Source organism: Mobula birostris, chromosome 28 (assembly GCF_030028105.1).
Source record: "Mobula birostris isolate sMobBir1 chromosome 28, sMobBir1.hap1, whole genome shotgun sequence".
Classification (NCBI taxonomy): domain Eukaryota; kingdom Metazoa; phylum Chordata; class Chondrichthyes; order Myliobatiformes; family Myliobatidae; genus Mobula; species Mobula birostris.
The window spans coordinates 10,911,480-10,936,483 of record NC_092397.1 but is presented as its reverse complement, the minus strand read 5'-3'; the positions used below and the strand labels follow the sequence as shown (position 1 = coordinate 10,936,483).

General features: G+C 49.5%; 1 long non-coding RNA gene across 1 annotated transcript in view; it reads right to left on the bottom strand.

Moving 5' to 3' along the window:
• Nucleotides 1-322: 322 nt before the first annotated feature.
• The window catches only part of LOC140189133 (uncharacterized), a 30,651-nt gene continuing 5,969 nt past the window's right edge, over nucleotides 323-25,004 (bottom strand). Inside the window, exon 3 of the long non-coding RNA XR_011883461.1 lies at nucleotides 323-5,193. This is a non-coding gene — a long non-coding RNA (uncharacterized lncRNA). The remainder of the gene's footprint in view (nucleotides 5,194-25,004) is intronic.

The following is a 25,004-nucleotide window of genomic DNA, read 5'->3' as shown; positions in this document are numbered from 1 at the left end:
TTTTTCCCTCGGGGTTCACTCCCGAAGCCTTCCCCGTGAGTGGGTACAGACGCAAGGCAGCGGGAGGCTCGAGATCAGGGTTTTCCTTCTCCCGGGCGAGCTGCCGACCGCCGCTGGCGAGCCCCCTGTGGACGAAGCAACTGGTCTTAAGGCACCTCTGCCCCTTGTCCTGTCAGTGGAGACGGTCCCATAAGTAACGGTCAGGAGCTGGACTTGGTTGTCAGACCTTAAGGCCCTTGGCTGGTCGGGGTCAACCACGGGCGTTGTGTCCCGGCGGCCTACGTGACACTCAAGCCATTTGAGAATGCCACTGGGACCATTTAATAGGTAGTTTTAACTTACCTCCACCACCACCTCAGCTCTTACAAAGGTGACCAAAACTAAACTGAGATTCCAAATTTAGCCTCACCAACGTCTTACACAACTTCAGCATAACTTCCCATCTCCTTCACTCAGCCCATCGACTTACGAAGGACAATGTGCCGAAAGCACTCTTTACAACCCTATCTACCCGTGACACTACATTAAACGAATTATGGACCTGCGTTTCCAGGATCCCCTTGTTGTAACGCATTCCCCAGCGCCCGACCATTCACTGTGTACAGGGCAAGTTTCAATTTACCCGACACAGAATGAAGGAGACAAGACAGATATGTCTTAGATTAGATTAGATTATGAGGACACTCAGTCCTCGTTTATTGTCATTTAGAAATGCATGCATTAAAAAATGATACAATGTTCCTCCAGAAAGATATCACAGAAACACAAGACAAACCAAGACTAAAACTGACAAAACCACATAATTATAACATATAGTTACAACAGGCAAAGCAATACCGTAATTTGATAAAGAGCAGACCATGCTCTTTAGTCTCAAGTCCCGATAGCCCCCTCGTCTCACGCAGACAGTAGAAGGGAGAAACTCTCCCGGCCATGAACTCCAAGCACCGCAAACTTGCCGATGCATTGGAAGCACCCAACTGCAGCTAACTCTGAGTCTGTCCGAAAACTTTGAGCCTCCGACCAGCCCTCCGACATCGAGCACCATCTCTGCCGAGTGCTTTGACTCCGCCCCGGCCGCCGAGCAACAAGCAAGGCCGAGGTCTCGGGGCCTTTTCCGGAGATTCTGGACCACACAGTAACAGCGGCAGCGAAGCGGGCATTTCAGAAGTTTCTCCAGATGTTCCTCCATGCTCTCACGTCCATCTCCATCAAATCAGAATTGTGCACGGCACCCGACTTGACAGATAACAGATATCATTCACCGGAGTGGCCACTACAAGCTGCGTCGTGTCGCCATCTTCTCTTCCCGCCTTTGTCTTGGATTCCCATTGCAGGTAACAAAGGCTTGGATGGGGTGAGGGGAGGGAAAGAGGGATTGGATTCAGGCAGCACTACAGACAAGAAAATGGTAATGCCTTTCTTCCCCAGTGCCATCAGATTTCTGAATGGTCAATGATCCCATGTCATTTTTTTTGGTCTCTTTTTGATGATACAACCATCATTGGCAGAATCTCAGATGACGACCAGAGGGCGTACAGGAGCAAAATGTACCAGCTAGTTGAGTGGTGTCGCTGCAGCAACATTGCACTCAGTGCCAGCAAGACCAAAGAGCTGATTGTGGACTTGAGAGCGGGTAAGACGAGGGAATTCACACCAATCCTCATAGGGGGATCAGAAGCGGAGAGAGTGAGCAGTTTCAAGTTCCTGAGTGTCAGGCTCTCTGAGGATCTAACCTGGACCCAATGCATCGATGCAACTACAAAGAAGGCAAGGCTGTGGCTATATTTCATTAGGAATTCAAGGAGATTTGGTATTGAACATAAAACTTTCTACAGATATACTGTGGAGAGCATTCTAACTGGCTGCATCACTGCCTGGTATAGGGAGGAGGACTTCCACACAGGATCGAAATAAGCTGCAGAAAGTTGTAAACTTAATCAACTCCATCATGGGCTCCAGCCTCCATAGTATCCGAGACATCTTCACAGAACGGTGGCTCAGAAAGGCGGCGTCCATCATTAAGGACCCCCATCACCCAGGACATGCCCTCTTCTCACTGTTACCATCAGGAGCCTGAAGACACACACTCAACGATTCAGGAACAGTTTCTTCCCCTCTGCCATCCGACTTCTGAACCCTCGAACACTACCTCACCAATTTCTTAATTTCTACTTTTGGCTCTACTTCTTTAACTGTTTAAACAGCAGTTCGTCACTAGCCACCAAATCCTCAGGATCACCTACAGGGGGGCACCATTGGGAGCATCCTGACCAGCTGTATCACCGCCTGGCACGGGAACCGCACCGGCCTCGACCGCCGGGCACCACAGAGAGCGGGGCGGACGAGCCCGGCGCGTCCGTGGACGTGGACTTCCCTCCTCTGCGGACATTTACAGCAGCAGGTGCAGAAAGAAGGGCTGGAAGATCATCGGCTTCAGATGCTTCCGTCTGGCAAACGGAGCCAGGACCAACAGTCAACAGCACAGTTTCTATCTACAAGCCATTGGACTTAAGAATTCACGTGTCTGTACATTGCGATATAGTCATAACACAAACATTTTTACTCCCTTACGTCGTGTGATGGGTGCAAGATTTAAATAAATTTGAAATACATATATATATATAGTTAATTCATTTTTTCTCTCTATTATCACGTATTGCATTGCACTGTTGCCGCAAAGTTAATGAATTTTACGCCGCGTGCCGGTGATAAGATTCTGATAGTCTGTGATATTAAGGGCTTGGCCTCTGTACAGTACTTGCCTTCTGAACTTTCAGGTTGAAGGCTTACTGTAGTCCAGTAGTCGGTTCTTGTGCTGACGTGGGTCTCCAGATGAGTAAAAGCCGCGGGATAACCTGCATTATCAAACAGCAGACGGTAGTTTAGTCTGAAGTTCTCTAGCCTCCCCACAGTGTGGGAAGATAAAGTCTGTGCTGCCCAAATGAGCGAGAGGAGTTCAGACCCTGCCAAACTGAGAGTATAAATTCATACATTCACAACTGCCATTCAATGACAGACTTCGTGGCTGGACAAACGGCTAAGTGCCACATGCAAGAAGTCTTCCCAGTTTTAAGTTAATTTCTTCAGCATCTTTCAAAACCCTTTTTTTTTTGCCCTCTGCGGGGTAGGGGTGGAGGGCAAATTTTGGGGTCTGGGAGGGCAGCCTTTTCTTTCATCAACTCCCATGGTCTTTCTGTAACTTGTGGCTATCTGGAGAAGACGGATATCAGAGTTATATTGTATGCACATACTTTGACAATAAAATGAACTTTTGAACCCTTTAATAGTCGTCGCAAAGGAGTTTACGGGGTACTTTTAAGGCTTAGTATCATATAATGAGTTACCACATTTCCCCAGGTCACATGAACAGCATGGCGGCAATTCGATTTTCAGTCGCAAGTCAGAACCATTGAAAAATAAACTTTTTGGAAACAGGGCAGTTTACATCTCCTGCAGTTATTACCCCGTAACCTAATCGGGCTCCTGCGAGGGACTCCTCTTCAGACAGCACGACACCCCCAACAATAGATAACACATAGGAGCAGAATTAGGCCATTCGGTCCATCGAGTTTGTCCTGCAATTTACAGATCATAGAAACCTACGGCACATTACAGGCTCTTCGGCCCACAATGTTGTGCTGACCATGTAACCTACTCTAGAAACTGCCTAGAATTTCCCTACTGCATAACCATCTATTTTTCTAAGCTCCATGTACCTACCTAAAGGTCTCTTAAAAGTCCCTATCGTATCCGCCTCCATCACCATTGCCGGCAGTGCATTCCACGCACCCACCACCCTCTGTGTGAAAAACTTACCCCTGACATCCCCCTTGTATCTACTTCCAAGCACCTTAAAACCGTGCCCCATCGTGTTAGCCATTTCAGCCCTGCGGAAAAGCCTCTGACTATCCACACGATCAATGCCTCTCATCATCTTATACACCTCTATCAGGTCACCTCTCATCCTCCATCGCTCCAAGGAGAAAAGGCCGAGTTCACTCAACCTGTACTATCATGGCTAATTTATTAACCCTCTCAGCTCCATTCTCCTGCTTCCTCCTGCAACCTTTGATGCCCTGACCTACCAAGAACCTCCGCCTCCTCATCCGTCCGTGGCAATGAATTCCACAGATTCACCACCTCTGGCTAAGGAGGTTCCTCTTCATCTCCGTTCTAAAGAGAACCCCACGAGCAGTGCATTGGAGTTTCAGTCCGGACCTTGGCTCTCGAGTTTGCCTCAGCGTCCAGCCCCCTTCCAGGCAAAGCCCTCCCCGCCACTGAGGACAATCACACGGAGTGACGCCACAAGAAGGTAGAGCCCATTGTCAAGGACCCTGACCATCCTGGGCATGGCCTCTTCTCGCTACTACCATCAGGCAAGGAGGTAGAGGACCCTCATGTCCCACACCGCCAAGTTCAGGAACAGTTATTACCCTATCATCTAATCAGGCTCCTGAACCAGTGGGTTCAGTACCCCTCAGGTTCGGGCAGTGGCTTCATCTCGGGGCAGATTAGATTAGATTATGAGGACGCTCAGTCCTCTTTTATTGTCATTTAGTAATGCATGCATTAAGAAATGATACAATGATTTTCCAGAATGATATCACAGAAACACATGACAAACCGACTTAAAAACTGACAAAAGCCACATAATTATAACATGCAGTTACAACAGTGCAAAGCAATACTGTAATTTGATAAGAACAGACCATGGCACGGTAAAAAGTCTCAGAGTCTCTCGAAAGTCCCATCATCTCACGCAGACGGTGAACCTCCAGCGCCGCCAACTTGCCGATGCAGCATCCTGGAAGCATCCGACCACAGTCCGACTCCGAGTCCGTCCGAAAACTCCGAGCCTCCGACCAGCTCTCCGACACCGAGCACTGAGCGCTTCGACCCCGGCCCCAGCAATAGGCAAGGCCGAGGATTTGGGGCCTTCCCCTCCAGAGATTCTCGATTGCACAGTAGCAGCGGCAGCGAAGCAGGCATGTCAGAAGTTGCTCCAGATGTTCCTCTGTGTTCTCACGGCTGCCTCCATGAAATCAGGATTGTGCACGGCCCCCTAGTTAACACATATCGATATCAATTCGGAACAGACGCGCGCGCTGCGTCACGCCGCCATCTTCTCCTCCTTCTGGCCCAGCAAAACTTGAGAAATCTTGTCTGGGTGGATGCTGCGTGATGTGTCCCCTGTTACAAATCAGTACAACGAAATATCAAACAGTGCACAACATGCGATTAAATGATTGGGCTTTACAATTCTTAATTTGACTATAGGGTTAGTAAAGAACGCAAAATACTCTGCAGATGTTGGGGTCAAAGCAACACTCACAACACGCTGGAGGAACTCAGCAGGTCAGGCAGCATCCGTGGAAACGAACAGTTAATGTTTCGGGCTGGAACCCTTCGTCAGGACTGTAGGGGGAAGGGGCAGAGGCCCTATAAAGAAGGTGGGGGGAGGGTGGGAAGGAGAAAGCTGGTAGGTTCCAGGTGAATTTTTTAAAATCTTGTCAGAGAGCTGCCATTTGGCCTCAGTGAGGTAGAGGTCCATCCGGCAGACGACTACAGCACCACCTTTGTCAGCGGGTTTGATGGTGAGGTTGGGATTAGTGTGGAGAGAGTGGAGGGCCGTGCGTTCAGAGGGAGTGAGGTTGGAACAGGAGAGAGGAGTGGTGAAGTTGAGATGGTTGATGTCTTGGCGACAGTTGGGGATGAAAAGATCGAGTGCAGGTAGAAGGCCTGGGCGGGGTGTCCAGGAGGTGGAGGAGGGTTGAAGACAGGAGAAGGGGTCATCAGTAGGGGGAGGGGAATCCTTGCCAAAGAAGTAGGCTCGGAGACGTAGGCGACGGAAGAAGAGTTCAGCGTCATGGCGGGCACGGAACTCACTGAGGTGTGGATGGAGGGGGACAAAAGTGAGGCCCTTGCTGAGGACAGAACGTTCTGCCTCAGAGAGGGGAAGGTCAGAGGGGACGGTGAAGACACGGCAAGGTTTGGGGCTGGGGTCGGAGGAGGGTGAACCCCCCCTCTCCCATTAGCAGGGAGAGCTTTTCCAGGTCATTACACTCATTCGCCTCAACCCTGAACTGATTCCACAAACTTCAGTACAGAGTCACCTCCAACTCTGCTCTCTGCATTACCTTTTTATATTTTTAATTATGTGCCCGATTTGTCTTTTGTTGCATATTGCTTGTCAGTCTATGATCATGTTTAGTTTCTCATAAGTTCTATCTATTTGTCTCCTGTAAATCCCTGTAAGAAATTAATCTCAAGGTACATACTTTGACAATAAACTTACCTGGGCTTCGACAGAGGGAGCTGCCGGCTTGCCTTCTGTCTCAGATATCTGGGAGCACTAAATTCGGGAACACACCTGCACTGTGGTAGCAGACCATCGGTTAGAATCAGAGCCGAAATTAGGTTTAATATCACTGGCATATGTCGTGAAATTTGTTAACCTTACAGCTGCAGTACGATGGTGAATATAGAAAAGAAACTAATTACAGGAAATATATATATATATGTTTATTAAATGGTTAAATAAACATTATTTCGGGACTGAAGGCTCCGAAATCCTCGACTTTGCACGTTTCAGCAGCCGGGGTGAGGTCAAAGGCGCTCGGCAGAGGATGGCGCTTGGGAGGCTGTATCGGAGGGGCTGGTCGGAAGCTCGGAGTTTTCGGACGGATGGACTCAGGGTCGGCTGGGGTCGGCTGTTTCCAAGGTATCGGCAAGTTGACAGTGCCTGGAGGTTTATGGCAGGGAGTTTCTCCCTTTTGCCGCCTGCTATCGGGGACTCGGGAGTCGATTGACTTGGGGACTTTGAGACTTTTTTTTTACCGTGCCCATGGTCTGCTCTTTATCAAATTATGGTATTGCTTTGCACTGCTGTAACTATATGTTATAATTATGTGGTTCTGTCAGTGTTAGTCTTTGGTCTGTCCTGTTTTCTGTGATATCACTCTGGAGGAACATTGTATCATTTCCTAATGCATGTATGCATTTCTAAATGACAATTAAAGAGGACTGAGTGTTCTCATAATCTAATCTAATTAAGGTAAATAGTGCAAAAATATAAATTAAAAGAAAGGTAGTGAGGTAGTGTTCATGGGTTCAATGTCCATTCAGAAATCAGATGGCAGAGGGGAAGAAACTGTTCCTGAATCGTTGAGTGTGAGCCTTCAGGCTCCTGTACCTCCTCCCTGGTGGTAACAATTAGAAGAGGGTGATGGGGGTCCTTAATGATGGACGCTGCCTTTCTGAGACACCGCTCCTTGAAGATGTCCTGGACACTACGGAGGCTGGTGCCCATGATGGAGCTGACTGAGTTTACAACTCTCTGCAGCTTATTTCAATCCTGAGCAGTAGACACCCCCCCCCATACCAGACATTGATGCAGCCAGCCAGAATGTTCTCCACAGCACATCTGTAGAAGCTTGATGACAAACCAAATCTCCTCAAACTCCTAATGAAATATAGCCGCTGCTTTGCCTTCTCTACAGCTGCATCGACATGCTAGGATCAGGTTAGATCCTCAGGGATATTTACAACCAGCTAGCCTCCTTCCCCTCCCTCCCTCCTTTTTATTCTGGCATCGTCCCCCTTCCTCTGTCCTAAGGGGGGGGTCTCGGCCCGAAATGTCAACTGTTTATTCATTTCCATGGATGCTGCCTGACCGGCTGAGTTCCCCCAGCATTTTGTGTGTGTGTCGCTTTGGACTTCCAGCATCTGCAGACTCCCTCTAGTTTATATTTTTCTCAACAGCCGCAAGGCTAATAGCAGGTTTAATGATTTATTGAATAATAATAGGCATCCGTTAGTCTCGTGACACCATGGATTTGCGCCTTGGAATGTTTCCAGGGCGCGGGCCTGGGCAAGGTTGTATGGAAGACCGGCAGTTGCCCATGCTGCAAGTCTCCCCTCTCCCACGCCACCGATGTTGTCCAAGGGAAGGGCACTAGGACCCATACAGCTTGGCACCGGTGTCGTCGCAGAGCAATGTGTGGTTAAGTGTCTTGCTCAAGGACACAGCACGTTCCCTTGGCTGGGGCTCGAACTCACCATCTTCAGATCACTAGACCGACGCCTTAACCACTTGGCCACGCGCCAACGATTTATTGAACTTCCAGTAATCCCCCCCCCACCCTCCTTCACCATTCCCCATTCCCCCTCTTACCTTATCCAGCACCTCCCCCTGGTGCTCCTTCCCCTTCCCCTTTCTTCCACAGTCTTCTGTCCTCTCCCACCAGACTCCCCCATCTCCAGCCCTGTTTCTCTTTCACTGATTGACTTCCCAGCTCTTCACTTCCTCCCGATTCCACCCATCACCTGCCGCCTTGTACTTCTTCCCACCCCCACCCCGTCCCCCACACCTTCTTCTCAACTTTTCTCCAGGCCTGATGAAGGGTCACCACCCAAAACCTCAGCTGTTTACACACACAGATGCTGCCTGGCCTGCTGAGTTCCTCCAGCATTGCTTGTGTGTTGCTCTGGATTTCCAGCCTTTGCAGGGTCTCTCTCACTTGAGATAAGCAGATTCAGTGAGCCGTCAGCTCTGTGCGCATTCGCCAAAGTAACACTATAGTCAGGTCAGAGTCCTGCTGAGGGCAGGTTCGACAGTCAGCTGAATCTTCTATTCTTCTTCGGTTGTCCATCGAAATCCGATGATGTCCACTCCTTTAACAGTGAGATCTTTGATGACTATACAGTCCTATCCTGGACTCAGAAGCTCTATTGCAGGTGGGACATGTATATGTAGTAGTGGTGGCGATCATGGCTGAATTTCTCCTGGCTCTCTTCTGGTTGTTCTTTCCATCTCCAGAATACGAACCCCGTCCCTACACAGCTGTCGGTCAACAGCAACAACCTCCAGGTCCTCGGGTCTGATCTTGTACTTCCTTAAGGCATTCTTCATCTGATCCTCACAGCGCTTCTTCGGCCCTTCCAGCTGAGCGTCGACCATGATGTAGCTGGCCGTATGACCCCCTGTGGGGCAGCCGACATGGGGGCATCCTTATCCCGTGCCCCAGCCACTGCAGCTGACGCTGGGAGATCACGGCCTCAATACCCCTGCAGTTGGTCTTTACAAGTGTTTCGGTGTGAGGCACCCACTCACGCCGGGTAGTTCCCAGGACGCGCCGGAGGCTGTGGAAGCGCTCCGAGGACTTGGTTACCCGAGCTTCACAGCTATAAAGGAGGGTGGTGACACACACACACACACACACACATTCCGACCTCTCGGCTCACAATCTTCACAAGGAGCCTTCCTTTTCTCACACTGGACGGGAAGTTTCGCGCACTCCCGTCACAGTTCAGGCGCGCAGATAACGATTACAGACGCTTTTACACATTCCAACTGCTGCTCTTAATGCAGAGCAGAACCTCCCTCAGGGCAGCGCTACAAGACGAAAAAAAACACCCAAAAGAGGCAGAACCCTTGCAATTGCCCACAATGTTATCTAGATTTAATTAATGGGGGGAAAAAAACTCTCAGAAGGGAAAGGAGCGCATTTGGTTGAATAAAGTTGGCGTCAAGTACAACATCAGATAATCTAACTCCCACAGTTTATCAGTCTCCGTGCCTTCAGCAAGACATTACCTCAGAGCAGGGCGAGCTGCTTGCCAATTCTCCTCCCAGCAGAAGCGCAAACGGACCTCGCGGCCCCAACAAAGATTGCAGCCGCTCTGTCCTCTCAGTCAGCGCGCAGATCCAGGCCCCCCACCCACCCCCCGGCCGCCTCGGGGGACCTGCAGCAGGAAGATGCGCTTATCGAGCCAAGGGCCAAACTCCACCGCCCCCGGGGTGTCACCTGATGGACACGGCGGCCGGAGAAGCTCCCCCCCGCCACCCCACGTTTGGACAGCCCGGGACTCCCCCCCCCAGCATCACGGAGGGCGATTCACAAACCCCCGTTTCTATGCGGGTCAGCCCCGGCACGCAGCCAGGCATCACATTCCCTTTGAGGAGCAAGGGAGAGGGAAGGGGTTTTGTTTTTATTAAACCAGTAGAAACCAAAGTACATTTCAAAATGAAGTTTATCATCACTGGCGTACCAGAATTAGCTTTAATATCACCAGCGTGTGTCGTGACACACACACACACACACACACACAATGCTGCAGGAACTCAGCAGGCCAGGCAGCTTCTATGGAAAAGAGTTGGTGTTTCGGCCGAGACCCTTCATCAGGACTGGAGAGGAAGGGGGAAGTATCCAGAATAAGGTGAGGGGAGGGGAGAAGGAGGAGGACAAACAAGAAGATGTAGGTGAACCACAGACCTGAGACAATCCGCAGATACTGGAAACAGGCCAATGGCAGACGCAATGTCAGTGGCTCCCTACACGGCTTTAGACCACCTGGACAACACCTACATCAGGATGCTGTTCATCGACTATAGCTCAGCATTTAACACCATCATTCCCACAATCCTGATTGAGAAGTTGCAGAACCTGGGCCTCTGTACCTCCCTCTGCAATTGGATCCTTGACTTCCTAACCAGAAGGCCACAATCTGTACGGATTGGTGATAACATATCCTCCTCACTGACAATCAGCACTGGCACACCTCAGGGGCATGTGCTTAGCCCACTGCTCTACTCTCTATATACACATGACTGTGTGGCTAGGCATAGCTCAAATACCATCTATAAATTTGCTGACGATACAACCATTGTTGGTAGAATCTCAGGTGGTGACGAGAGGGCGTACAGGAGTGAGATTTGCCAACTAGTGGAGTGGTGCCCCAGCAACAACCTGGCACTCAACGTCAGTAAGACAAAAGAGCTGATTGTGGACTTCAGGAAGGGTAAGACGAGGGAACACATACCAATCCTCATAGAGGGATCAGAAGTGGAGGGAATGAGCAGTTTCAAGTTCCTGGGTGTCAAGATCTCTGAGGGTCTAACCTGGTCCCAACATATCGATGCAGTTATAAAGAAGGCAAGACAGCGACTATACTTTATTAGGAGTTTGAAGAGGTTTGGCATGTCAACAAATACACTCAAAAACTTCTATAGATGTACCGTGGAGAGCATTCTGACAGGCCGCATCACTGTCTGGTATGGAGGGGCTACTGCACAGGACCGAAAGAAGCTGCAGAGGATTGTGAATTTAGTCAGCTCCATCCTGGGCACTAGTCTACAAAGTACCCAGGACATCTTCAGGGAGCGGTGTCTCAGAAAGGCAGCGTCCATTGTTAAGGACCTCCAGCACCCAGGACATGCCCTTTTCTCATTGTTACCATCAGGTACAGTGGGTACAGAAGCCTGAAGGCACACACTCAGTGATTCAGGAACAGCCTCTTCCCCTCTGCCATCTGATTCCTAAATGGACATTGAAGCTTTGGACACCACCTCACTTTTTTAATATGCAGTATTTCTGTTTTTGAACATTTTTTAATAATCTATTCAATATACATAATCGATTTACTTGTTTATTTATGTTTTATTTTATTTATTATTATTATTATTTTTCACTCTCTGCTAGATTATGTATTGCATTGAACTGCTGCTGCTAAGTCAACAAATTTCATGTCACATGCCGGTGATAATAAACCAGATTCTGATTCTGATCTCCAAGGTAACACACACAAAATGCTGGAGGATCTCAGCAGGACAGGCAGCATCTGTGGGAAAGAGTACAAAGTACACAGTTGACGTTTTGGCCGAGGCCAGGCCTGCCGAAGGCTCTCAGCCCGAAACGTCGACTGTTCATTCTTTTCCATAGACGCCGCCCGGCCTGCTGAGTTCCTCCAGTACTTTGCGTGTGCGTTGCTTTGGATTTCCAGCACCTGCAGATTTTCTCTTGTCTGTGATCGGACATGTCATGAAATTTGTCATCTTTGCAGCTATCAGTACAATGATAATAGATAGAAAAATATCGTGAAATTTGGGGTTCTTTTTGCAGCAATATAGAAAATATGAAAAATTTAAACAAGGAATATATTTTAAAAATAAATAAGCAGTGCCAAAAGATATCGAAAGTGGTGTTCATGGGTTCAACCCATTCAGAAATGGGACGGCAGAGGGGAAGAGGTTGTTCCTGAGTCATTAAGTGTGTGTCTTCAGGCTCCTGTACCTCCTCCCTGCTGGCAGAGGGGAAGAAGCTGTTCCTGAATCGTTGAGTGTGTGCCTTCAGGCTCCTGTACCCCCTCCCTAATGGTAGCAATGAGAAGAGGGCATGTCCTGGGTGGTGGGGGGGGGCTTTCATGATGGATGTTGTATTTTTGAGCCGTTGCCGCTAAACTCATCGCTCACTACTTCTAACTTCTATTAAATATGCAAATTATGAAGAAAGTTGGTATTTAGATGCTTTGGGTGACACTGGGGTGGAGATATGTCTCTACCAAAGGAGGTGTGAGACGCTTCTTCCCTCCGCTGGCCTGTAGGCCACCCTTGGGCAAGGCGTAGCACCTCCTGCTTCGACCTCTCCCCCGCCTCCCCACCGACCGGGGGTCACGTGAAGCCACGGACGCAGGTGGTGGACGGTCGTACGAGCAGCCGGTGCACGTCTCAAGTCTCCCTGGTCCTGCAAACACGGACCGCCAGGCAGACAGTCTCTGAAGAGTTGTGGGGGGGGGGGTGTTACTGGTCTTGCAAAAGGCGGCAACGGCAAACCACTTCTGTAGAAAGACCTGCCAGGAGCAATCGTGGCCCCGAGGCCACGGTCGCCCACGTCATACAACACGGCACATAATGATGATGTCATACACACCGGCACATAATGATGACGATGATGGGTAACATTGCCATGAAAAAGTATTAAGACTTTTCCGAGACAGAGTTCGGCCCCTGGCTTTGGACCTCAAAGACTGTCTGGCCTTTCCAAGGCTCCGATTCCCAATCTGGCCTCTTCAGCCTTGAGGGCCCACAGTCTGACTTGAGAATGGTCAGCCCCTGCAGGGCGACCGGCTGGCATCAGGAACAAGGAGGCCGCAACACCATAGAGATCTGTAAGAGCAAAGAGCTGTGTTGATTTTGGAATGCAGCAGGGGATCTGTGAGAGAAATTCTCCGGTAGACAAAGTAGACTATAAGGAGATTTGATAGGAGCACAGAAAATAATTAGGGTATAGGTCCACCGAGGTTGGGTGAGGCTAAAACTAGAGGTCATAGGCTAAGGGAGAAAGGTGAAACATTCAAGGAAACTCCTTCACTCAGGGGGTGGAGAGAGTGAACAACGAGCTGCCAGCCAACATGGTGGACGTGGACACGGCAAACACGAGGAATTCTGCAGATGCTGGAAATTCAAGCACCACACATCAAAGTTGCTGGTGAACGCAGCAGGCCAGGCAGCATCACTAGGAAGAGGTATAGTCGACGTTTCGGGCCGAGACCCTTTGTCAGGACTAACTGAAGGAAGAGCTAGTAAGAGATTTGAAAGTGGGAGGGAGAGAGGGAGATCCGAAATGGTAGGAGAAGACAGGAGGGGGCGGGATGGAGCCAAGAGCCGGACAGGTGATTGGCAAAAGTGATATGAGAGGATCATGGGACAGGAGGCGCAGGGAGAAGGAAAAGGGGGAGGGGGGGAAACCCAGAGGATGGGCAAGGGGTATAGTCAGAGGGACAGAGGGAGAAAAAGGAGAGAGAGAGAGACAGAATGTGTGTATATAAATAAATAAATAACAGATGGGGTACGAGTGGGAGGTGGGGCATTAGCGGAAGTTAGAGAAGTCAATGTTCATGCCATCAGGTTGGAGGCTGCCCAGACAAAATATAAGGTGTTGTTCCTCCAACCTGAGTGTGGCTTCATCTTTACAGTAGAGGAGGCCATGGATAGACATATCAGAATGGGAATGGGACGTGGAATTAAAATGTGTGGCCACTGGGAAATCCTGCTTTCTCTGGCGGACAGAGCGTAGGTGTTCAGCGAAACGGTCTCCCAGTCTGCGTTGGGTCTTGCCAATATATAGAAGGCCACACCGGGAGCACCGGACGCAGTATATCACCCCAGCCGACTCACAGGTGAAGTGTCGCCTCACCTGGAAGGACTGTCTGGGGGCCCTGAATGGTGGTAAGGAAGGAAGTGTAAGGGTGGGTGGATGTGGGTTCGATTTCAGCATTTAAAGGAAGTTTGGATGGGAGGGGCGCGGAGGGCTGGTGAGCAGGCAGAACAACAGCTCAGCATGGACTAGATGGGCCAAAGGGCTGCCCCTGCGACGTCCTGCTCGATGACCCTATAACCGGCTCTGCATTCTGAGCACTGGCAGGGGTGGGTCGAGCCCCCGGCAGTGGGGCTCGGCTGGAAGATCAGTCCCCAGTGGAAGAGCTTAATAACTATTCAACTTGGAGAGTTGAGTGAGCAAGTATTTGGCTGGGTACAAGTGTGAGATATGGATTGGATAGAGGCCCATCATCCCCCCACAACTCTTGAGCTGACCAGCAAGCACCCATTTTATACCAGCCCTACCCCAACACATTCTATTCACCCCGTGATCCCATCACCAGCCCGCAGATTCTACCACTGGGTGAGTGAGGCTCCGTCAGTCATAGTCAACTATGGATATTGCATCCTAGTTGTCTAGACGCAGAAGCCAGGGCAGGACGATATGGAGAGCAAGCTGTCTCCCGTGTAGCAAGCTCCGCCTCTCCACACATCTGACGAACCCAAAGGAACGGCAGAGACCGGTACAGTTTGGCACCAGGAGTTGCCAGTCAGCATTGAACTCAACGCAGGCCTGCCTCAGGGACCCCAGCTCCGGGTTTTTCCCTCGGGGTTCACGCCCGAAGCCTTCCCCCGCGAGCGGGTACAGCCGCGAGGCAGCGGAGGTTTGAGATCAGAGTGCTCCTTGTCCTGGATGAGCTGCCAACCGCGGCCGACGAGCCCCATCCACCCGGAGCGACTGGTTTTAACCCGCCTTTGCCCCTTCTCCTGTCAGTGGAAACTGTCCCGCCAGGCTTCGTGGCTAGGCCACACGTGAAGGCCGGGAGCTAGGCTTGGTTGTCAGAGGCTGTTTGAGATGCACGCCGTTGGGAACATTTAATAGGTAGTGGAAGCTTGTCATTACCACCCCGGCTATAACAACTTTAAGGAACCACTGAGCTTAAGAGATAATTAGGCCATTTAGCCCAAAGCTGATTTAATATTCCTCTCAACCCCATTCTCTCATCTTCTCCCGATAATCTTTGACACCCTTACTAATCAAGCTCCCCTCAACCTCAGTTTGAATATACCCAGTGATTTGGCCTCCACAGCCGCCTGTGGTCATGAATTCCACAGGCTCTCCACCCTGTGGCTGCAGAAATTGCGCGTCTCTTTTCTAAAGGGGACGCCCTTGCATTCCGAAGCTGTGACCTCTCGTCGCAGACTCCCACGCTAAAGGAAACATCCTCTCCACGTCCACCCTTTCTTGGCCTTTCAGTATTCGATGGGTTTCAATGGGATCACCCCCACCCCATTCTGCTGAACTCCACCAAGTACAAGCCCAGAGCCTCAAATGCTCATGTTAACCCCTTCATTCCTGGGATCATTCTTGTGAACATCCTCTGGACCTTCTCCAATGTTAGCACAACCTTCCTTAAATAAGGGGCCCCAGACTGCTCTGGAGTTGGTTACATGGTCAGCACAGTATTGTGGGCCAAAGGGCCTGTAATGTGTATAGATTTCTATCTTCTATGTATATTAGATTATGAGGACACGCAGTTTATTGTCATTCAGTAATGCATGCATTAAGAAATGATTCAATGTTCCTCCAGAATGATATCACTGAAACACAAGACAAACAAGACTGAAAAACTGACAAAGACCACATAATTATAACATATAGTTATAACAGTGCAAAGCAATAACATAATTTGATAGGAACAGACCATTGGGCATGGTAAAAAGTCTCAAAGTCTCTCGAAAGTTCCATCATCTCACGCAGACGGAGAAGGAAGAAAAACTCTTCCTGCCATGAGTTTCCAGCGCTGAAAACTTGCCAATGCAGCACCCTGGAAGCACCCGACCACAGTCTGACTCTGAGTCCTTCCGAAAACTTCGAGCCTCCGACACGGAGCACCATCTCTGCCGAGCGCTTCGACCCCGGCCCCGGCAACAGGCAATAGGCAAAGCCGAGTATTTGGGGCCTTCCCCTCCGGAGATTCTGGATTGCACAGTAGCAGCGGCAGCGAAGCAGGCATTTCAGAAGTTTCACCAGATGTTCCTCCGTGCTTCTCACATCCGTCTCCATCAAATCAGGATTGTGCACGGCATCCTACTTCACAAATACGATATCATTTCGGAGCGGCCGCGCGCGCACTGCGTCGCGCCGCCATCTTCTCCTCCCCTCCTCCAAGTGCAGTCTGGCCTCAGCATTATGTCCTTATTTTTATATTCTACTCCTCACGGAATGAATGCTAACATTGCATTTGCCTTCCTCACCACCAACTCAACCTGCAAGCTTATCTTTCGGGCTTCCTTCAGGAGGGCTCCCAAGACCCTTTGCACCTCTGACTTCTGATTTGCTCCGTTTAAAAAGTCCACACCTTTATTCCCTCTACCAAAGTGCACGACCGCGCACTTTCCTGCACTGTGTCCTATCTGCCAGTTTTTTTTGCCCGTTCTCATAACTTGTCCAAGTCCTTCTGTAGGCTCACTACTTCCTCAACACTACCTGCCACTCCCTCTCCTTATATCGCCTGTAAACCTAGCCACAAAGCCATCAATTCCACCTTCCAAATTATCAACGTACAACGTGAAAAGAAGCAGTCCCAACAGCGACCCCCATGGAACACCATTAGTCACTGGCAGCCAACCAGAAAAGGCCCCCTTTATTCCCGCTTTGTCTTCTGCCAGTCAGCCAATCTTCTGTCCACACTGGTATCTTTCTTGTAATACCTTGGGCTCTTATCTTGTTTAGCAGCCTCACATGTGGCACCTTGTCAAAGTCCTTCTGAAAATCCAAGTATACAACATCCACTAACTCTGAGTCTAGCCCGCCTTTTGTTTCCTCAAATTCCAACAGATATGTCAGGCAAGATTTCCACTTAAGGGAACTATAATGACTTCAGCCTATTTTATCATGTGCCTCCAAATACCCCGAAACCACATCCTGAATCGAATCCAACATTTTCCTGACCACGGAGGTCAGGCTAACTGGCCTATAATTTCCTTTCTTCTGCCTCCCACCCTTCTTGAAGAGTGGAGTGACGTTTGCAATTTTCTCGTCCTCCAGGACCACTCCAGAATCTATTGATTCTTGAAAGATCATTACTAATGCCTCCATGATCTCTTCAGCCACGTCTTTCAGCACCTGGGGTCTAGTACCTCAAGCCCAGGAGACTTATCTGCCTTCAGACCTGTCAGTTTCCCCTCGTAATAGCAACTACGCTCACTTCTGCCCCCGACACTCATATTTCTGGAATACTACCAGTGTCTTCCACAGTGAACACTGGTGCAAAATACTTATTCAGTTCGTTGCCATTTCTTTGTTCCCCATTACTATCTCTCCAGCATCATTTTCCAATGGTCCGATACCCACTCTGGTGTCTGTTATTATTAATTTATCTGAAAAATAATTGTATTGTCTGACCTAACCTTCATATTTCATCTTTTCTCTCCTAATTGCTTTTGAAGTTGTCTCCTGTGAGTTTTTGAAGAGGTTCTAGCTTCCCGCTAACATTTGCAATATTACATGCCCTCTGTTTTGCTTTCAGGCAATGTTAATGTCATCATGGAGGAATTTTGACATGCAGGTAGATTGGAAAAGTTAGATTGGTGCTCGATTCCAAGGAAAGGAATTTGTAGAATGCCTACGAGATGGTCTTCAATTTCCTGTGTCATCCTGCTTTTAGAGTACTTCTTTGGTATGAATCTTCCCTGCACCCTCCAAATTGCTCCCAGAAACCTCACCCATCATTCCTCTGTCCTCCATCATACCTGCTAGTGTTCCCTTACAATTAACTTCAGCCAGCACCTTCCTCATGCTTTTGTCTCCACCATAATGCATCTGATTTTAGCATCTCCCTCTCAAACTGTTCTGCCATATCGTGATCACTGTCTCCTAAGGGTTCCTTTACCTTAAGCTCCCTAATCAAATCTGATTCATGACCCAATCCAGAACATCTTTCCCTAGTGGGCTCAACCAAAAGCTGCTCTAAAAAGCCGTCTCATAGGCATTCTACAAATTCCCTTTCCTTGGAATCCATCATCAACCTAACTTTTGCAATCTACCTGTACATTGAAGTCATGACGATTATAACATTGCTCTTTTTACATGCCTAGCTACTGTTCTTAGCCCTGTATAATTCCATTCAGGCTTTTTAAAAACTTTTCAAGGAGTTTCTTAACTCTCCCACAAGGATTCTGCTGTACAGCCAATCCGATTTCTAAGGATTTGATTTTATTTTTTTACCAACAGAGGCACCCTCTCCACCTACCTGCCTGCCCTCCCACTGCAAATGTGTATCTGCTCAGACGTCAAGCTCTCATTTATGATCTTCTTTCAACCAGGACTCAGGTGAGGCCCACAACGACGCACCAGCCATCTACCTTATCCTGTGTGCTGAGTGCAATCATCATCCTTTCCAATTTTGACTCCAGAAGTCAATTTCTTATCCCTCTCTAAACATAGTCTTTTTATTTATCCTGGAGACTTCCACAGCCCCTCCTGCACTCTCCTCCCCTTTTACTTTTTCCTCATGAAACCCCCGGTTTCTTCGGCTGCGTAAGTCTCAGGAAGACAAACTCCAGCCCCGCCAAATTCCTTGAAATTGACGCGCTCTCCCACCCCAAACCCTTGTTTGTGTGGATGCTGTGTAGGTCGCTACCCTGTTACAAACTAGCGCCGCGGAATAACAGACAGCACGCCGCCTACGATTAAAAGATTATCTTCATGAATCTTAATTTGACTAAAGGGTTAGTAAAGAAAAGAACAAAAAAAAAGAGAGTAAAGGTCCCATTTTAATGAAACAGTCTAAAGTGCACAAGTTGGAGCTCACGGTTTCTCCATAGTCACCGACCTTCAATCGATCTCGCCCCTGGCTTCGTTGACTCCGGTCCGGCTCCAGGTCAAATCCTGCGACCTGTTCTCTCCTGCATCTTCCTTTTTCGTCTCCTCTCGAACAACAGCCCCAAGCCCAACTTTAGTGTCCCTCACCAGAGAAACCTCCCCTTAATCCAACCATCCTAATTGGATGGCACACATTTCTCCTCGTCTCTTATCTTCAACAGTAACCCAAACAAGCTGTAAACAGAACTGACTGCTCTTACAGAACTGCCAAACTGAGATACATACAGCATAACAGTACAAATATGAACCAGGACATTACACTCAATTTTCCAAACCGTTGAGTCCTGCTGAAGGGTCTCGGCCTGAAACGTCGACTGTACTATTTTCCGTAGGTGCTGCCTGGCCTGCTGAGTTCCTCCAGCATTTTGTGTGTGTCGCTCGGATTTCCAGCATCTGCAGGTTTTCTCTTGTTTGTGTTCGGACCTGCTTTCTTACTATTTAAAACTGGTACTCAACTGCCCGTCCTTGTCCCATAGCTTGGCCACACTTGTGCACCGAATCCCTGTCCTGTCACTCCGGTTCCTGCCCCCTTGCCAAATTTAGTTCAAACACTCACTGTGCGATCGAGAATCTCCGGAGACGAAGGCCCCAAATCCTCGGCTTGGCGCATCGCCTGTCGCCAGGGCCGGGGTCGAAGTGCTCGGCAGAGATGGTGCTCGGTGTCAAAGAGGTGGTCGGAGGCTCGGAGTTTTCAGACGGACTCGGAGTCGGACTGTGGTGCAGGATGCCGCATCGGCAAGTTGGCGGCGCTGGAGGTTCACCGTCTGCGTGAGATGATGGGACTTTCGAGAGACTTTGAGACTTTTACTGTGCCGTGTTCTGTTCTTATCAAATTACGGTATTGCTTTGCACTGTTGTAACTATATGTTATAATTATGTGGTTTTTGTTAGTTTTTAGGTCGGTTTGTCATGTGTTTTCGTGATATCATTCTGGAAAGACATTGTATCATTTCTTAATGCGTGCATTACTAAATGACAATAAAAGAGGACTGAGTGTCCTCATTATCATAATCATCAGTTCTCGCCAACCTGCCCGCAAGGACACTGGCCCGCTCAAGTTCGGGCGTAACCCGCATCCGTTTTGTAGGGGTGATACCTTCCCCAGAAGAGATCCCAATGACCCGGAAATCTGGAAATCTGAAACCCTGACCCCTGCCAGGTCATCCTCCTCTTACCCACCCTGGTGACACAGGCAGCAATCCAGAGATTACTATCCTTGAGGCCCTGCTTTTCAGCGTTCTACCTAGCGTGCTATGTTCTCCCTTCAGGACCTCCTCCCTTTTCTTACCCTGGCTGCTCATCCCTCCCTGCCCCCCTTCAGAACGCAGTAGACCCAATCGGGGACGTCCCTGACCCTGACATCTGGGAGGCAACATTCATCGCAGAGTCTCCTTCCCACCGACCCTATATTCATCCAGTTGTATTTTCCCTACAATCCATTCACTCCACCCAGATTCTATCCCTCACCCACTCACTGGGGGCCCATCAACTTGAGCGTGCAGGGAAATCCAACAGGTAGAGAAGATGGCGGCGCGACGCAGCGTGCAGCGGCCACTCCGGTGCTGATGTCTGTTATTTGTCAAGTAGAGGGCCGTGCACAATCCTGATTTGATGGAGACGGACGTGAGAGCAAAGAGGAACGTCTGGTGAAACTTCTGAAATGCCTGTTTCGCTGCCGCTGCTACTGTGTGATCCAGAATCTCCGGAGGGGAAGGTCCCGAGTCCTCGGCTTTGCTTGTTGCTTGGCGGCCGGGACGGGGTCGAAGCGCTCGGCAGAGATGGTGCTCGGTGCTCGGTGTCAGAGGGCTGGTCGGAGGCTCAAAGTTTTTGGATAGACTCAGAGTCGGCTGTGGTTGGGTGCTTCCAGGATGCTACATCTGCAATTTTGTAGTGCTGGAGGTTCATGGCAGAGAGAGTTTCTTCCCTCTGCCGCCTGCGTGAGATGTTGGGGCTATTGGGACTTTTGAGATTTTTTTTTACCATGCCTATGGTCTGCTCTTTATCAAATTATGGTATTGCTTTGCACTGTTGTAACTATATGTTATAATTATGTGGTTTCTGTCAGTTTTGTCAGTTGTGTGGGCACGTGGCCAAGTGGTTAAGGCATTGGACTAGTTACCTGAAGGTCATGAGTTCGAGCCCCAGCCAAGGGAACGTGCTGTGTCCTTGAGCAAGGCACTTAATCACAGATTGCTCTGCGACAACACTGGTGCCAAGCTGTATGGGTCTTAATGCCCTTCTCTTGGACAACATTGGTGTCGTGGAGAGGGGAGACTTGCAGCATGGGCAACTGCTGGTCTTCCTTACAACCTTGCCCAGGCCTGCGCCCTGGAGAGTGAAGACTTTCCAGGCGCAGATCCATGGTCTCGCAAGGCTAACGGATGCCTTTGTCAGTTTTAGTCTTGGTCTGTCTTGTGTTTCTGTGATATCACACTGGAGGAACATTGTTTCATTTTTTAATGTATGCATTACTAAATGACAATAAACAAGGACTGAGTGTCCTCATAATCTAATCTAGAACATACAGACTTCCACACACCCGTACACAGCTCACACAAACACTTGTGTGTTGGAGGGGCAATTAGCCCCTTGCCTTGCACACCATCTCATGATCACTGTCTCCTAAGGGTTCCCTTACCTTAAGCTCCCTCATCAGATCGGATCCATTATACAATGAGAGGGAGGGGGAAGCCCACGGTATCACAAGTGTGCGCGAACTCAACATACACAGCTGGTGTTGGTCAACGTTGAGAGTTGGTCTTTTATTGGGTTGTCTTGGGTTTCTTGCTCTGTGGCTACCGGCAAAGCAAGCAAATCTCATGGTTGCATACCTTGATAATAAAATTAGATCTTTAACATCTCATTTTTTTTTCCTTTTCAAGGTCTTTTGCAGACCCTGACCTGGAGTCACACACTAACTTCAGTTCTTTGCGGAAACAGGACCAGCTCTCAGGTTCTCACAACCGGCCACTTTTCAAGGACAAGTGCCAAGGACACGGCCTGGAGGTCTAGCGTGCCTTCAGGGTGCCGGATTTCCGTGGCTCTGGTGGCGGGCAGATTTGAGGTCGGTGTCACTGTCTGATGCGTCGTGGGAGTACACGGAAGATCGAAAGCAGCAAGCTGGCCACTTGTCCAGAGACCCAGGTTCTTTGCCGGGTGAACAAGTAGACTTTGGGGCACTGCAAGTTTGTGTCTTTATTGATGCTTTGCTGCACGTTTGAGTGCTCGGTGGAGGGCGCCGATGCTTTTTTTGCTGGTGGGAGGGGGGGTCATCACTTTGCTGCTGCTTATTTGTGGGAGGGGAGTGCTTTGGGGTTCTGACATTTAACTGTCATTCGTTCTTTGGGGCACTCCTCTGTTTTTGTCGATGCTTGCGAAGAAGAATTATTTCGGGATGTATGCTGCATACATGTCTCTGGCATTAAATGTAGCAATTGAAATGAATCTCGGTCACTGAGTTCTGGTAAGGCAGCGGCGCATGTTCCGGGTTGGCCAAAGTCAGCTCGACCGGTTCTCAATCTACCGGACGGATCAATCTGTAGAATATTCGGGGAAGGCAAAGCAGTGGGGTGTGTTTCATGATAAACACTTCATGGTGCTTGGACGTAGCAATCTTGATTTCCACGACCTGGAACATCAACCGATTAAGTGTTGTCCTTTTACTTTTTTTCAGATTATGAAGACACGCAGTCCTCTTTTATTGTCATTTAGTAATGCACGCATTAAGAAATGATACATTATTTCCTCCGGTGTGATATCACAAAACACAGGACAGACCAAGACCGAAAAAAACTAACAAAACCACATAATTATAACATATAGTTACCACAGTGCAACAATACCGTAACTTGATGAAGAAGTCCATGAGCACAGTAAAAGTTCAAAGTCTCTCACGCAGACGGGAGAAGGAAGAAAAACTCTCCCTGCCATAGCCGACCATGGGCCGACTCTGAGTCGTCCGAAAACTTCGAGCTCTGATCAGCTCTCCGACACCGAGTACGGAGCACCATCTCTGTCCGAACGATTTGACCTCCTTCTCAGTCACCAACAGCAGGCAAAGCCGGAGATTTTGAGGCCTTCCCTCCGAAAGATTCCCGACCGCGCAGTAACGACAGCAGCGAACGAGCGTTTCAGAAATTTTTCCAGATGTTCCTCTGTGCTTTCACGTCCCTCTCCATCAAATCAGAATTGTCCACGGCCCCTATTTAATGGATACAATATCATTTTTCACCGGAGGGCTGCGCACGCGCGGCGCGCTGCTCTCTCCCCTCCCAATAGTTACCCCTCCATGACCCTGACTGCACGTTACTTACCGTTAAGGAAGCACTCAAGGTATGGAGCACCATGAGTAGCAAGGGCTTAGGTCTGGTGAGCAAGTGAAATACAAGAGGTGCGGGTATGACCTCCAGCAAGCCATCTCACATGCGAGGTAACAATTCCAGATCAAACCTGGATCAGAAAGGGACGCTCGGCAGCTCTGCCAGGGCTTGAATGTTAACACCCACGAGGTGAAACCAAGCAAGGCGTCAAGGTTTCACCCGCAGGTGAGCTCAATGCCTTCCGCCAGAGAAAGCGGGATCTCCCAGTGGCCACCCATTTTAATTCCACTTCCCATTCCCGTGCCCATATGACCATCCATGGCCTCCTCCGCTCTCGTGATGAGGCCACACTCAGGTTGGAGGAACAACACCTTGTATTCCGTCTGGGTAGCCTCCAACTTGATGGCATTAACATTAATTTCTTGAACTTCTGGTAATGGCAACACCCCCTCCCCCACCATTTTCTCACCTCATCTCCTCTGGTGCTCCTTCCCCCTTTTCTTCCTTCCGTGGCCTTCTGTCTCTCTCACCAGTCAACTTCCCAGCTCTTTACTTCATCCCTCCCCACCTCCCGGTTTCACCCATCACCCTGTGTTTCTTTCGCCCTTGCCCCTCACCTTTTAGACCTACTCACCTTTGTTTTCCCTCCGGTCCTGCCGAAGGGTCTCGGCCCCGAAACGTCGACTGTACGCTTCTCCACAGACGCTGCCCGGCCTGCCGAGTTCCTCCGGCATTTTGTGGGCGTTGCTCGGATTTCCAGCATCCGCAGATTCTCCCTTGTTTCCCAAGAGAACAACAGACACAGGCTCCGGAACAGCTTCTTCCACCAGGCCATCAGACTGATTAACTCGTGCCGACACAATTGTATTTCTATGTTATATTGACTGTCCTGTTGCATATACTATTTATTATAAATTACTATAAATTGTGTGGCCAAGTGGTTAAGGCATTGGACTAGCGATCTGAAGGTCGTGGGTTCGAGCCCCAGCCGAGGCAGCGTGTTGTGTCCTTGAGCAAGGCACTTAACCACACATTGCTCTGCGACGACACCGGTGCTAAGCTGTATGGGTCCTAATGCCCTTCCCTTGGACAACATTGGTGTCGTGGAGAGGGGAGACTTGCAGCATGGGCAACTGCCGGTCTTCCATACAACCTTGCCCAGGCCTGCGCCCTGGAGAGTGAAGACTTTCCAGGCGCAGATCGATGGTTTTGCGAGACTAACGGGTGCCTTTATAAAGTAATAAAAGTCAATTTGATGCCTTTTACGCTCGCTTTGACCAACAACACACGGAGGCCTTTCATGAACTCCCACAATCCCTGACGACCCTGTGATTTCGCTCTGAGGCCAACATGGCCACCTTCAGGAGGGCAAACTCACGGAAGGCATCCAGCCCAGATAGGGGTAGCCGGGCTGACCGACTGGGCGAAGTGCTGACTGAGATCTTTAACCTCTCGCTTCGGCAGTCTGAGGTACCCACCCGCTTCAAGCCGGCTTCAATTACGCCGGTGCCCAAGAAGAACGTGGTAACCGGCCTCAATGGCTACCATCCAGTAGCACTTATATCCATTGTGATGAAGTGTTTTGAGGGGTTGGGAGTGAAACGCATCAACTCCTGACTGAGAATCGACTTGGATCCGCTCCAAGTTGCCCACACCAGCACAAGCAGATGCCACCTCACTGGGCTGTTCACTCAACTCT